We start from the raw sequence: 758 nt of genomic DNA on the forward strand, positions 1-758 counted from the left end.
GATGTATTGTGAAAATGGAATTTAGGTACCATTGTTGGAGACCTACAGGAAGAGAACCAGGAATCTTCTGAGCATATGCTCACCTCCTCAAATCAGTCTTATTTTAGGTGAAGGGAGCATTTCAAAATGAGACCAATCAATATATGTGGGTTTTCTGCATGTGTTGCACATGTGTGCTTTTTCTTCATTTTTATGAGTAAGACAGAACAAGGAGGTAGGAGATAATGAAGATTTGATTGCGGGTTTTTTGGGGGGGGTGATGCATGTGAATGGTTGTTTTGAGATTAACTGAAATCTGTGTTGGGAAAAACAGGCTTTTCTCATCAGATGGTTTTTTTTAATGGAAAAGTACATGAAGTAAAAGAGTAAGTTAAAGTTTTCCAAGAGGAATAATCACTTCATTCTATTTTATGTTGTTATCCCTGATTCTTCAAGCCAAGCTGTGGCCAGCTCCACTAGTCTTCTTGGCTATTCTGGGCAGGATGTCAGCACTTGGTCAGCTACCAAGGTCATAGTAAGGATGTCTGCCTTCATTATTTTTTTCCTGGCCTGGGGCAGCTCATACTGCCAAGTGACTGATGTAGCCACCTCTTAATTATCTACATTAACACCTCACTTCCCGGGGTCCCCAAAACAGTAGAATTCCCACCATTCCATCACTGCAACCATTTCCACTTTGCACAGAAGATCCCAGAAGATCAGGTGTAGCTAAAGAGAATTCTCAGGTTGCATGAAGTTGCTTCTCCTAGACTGGGTAT

Source organism: Sceloporus undulatus, chromosome 5 (assembly GCF_019175285.1).
Source record: "Sceloporus undulatus isolate JIND9_A2432 ecotype Alabama chromosome 5, SceUnd_v1.1, whole genome shotgun sequence".
NCBI lineage: Eukaryota > Metazoa > Chordata > Lepidosauria > Squamata > Phrynosomatidae > Sceloporus > Sceloporus undulatus.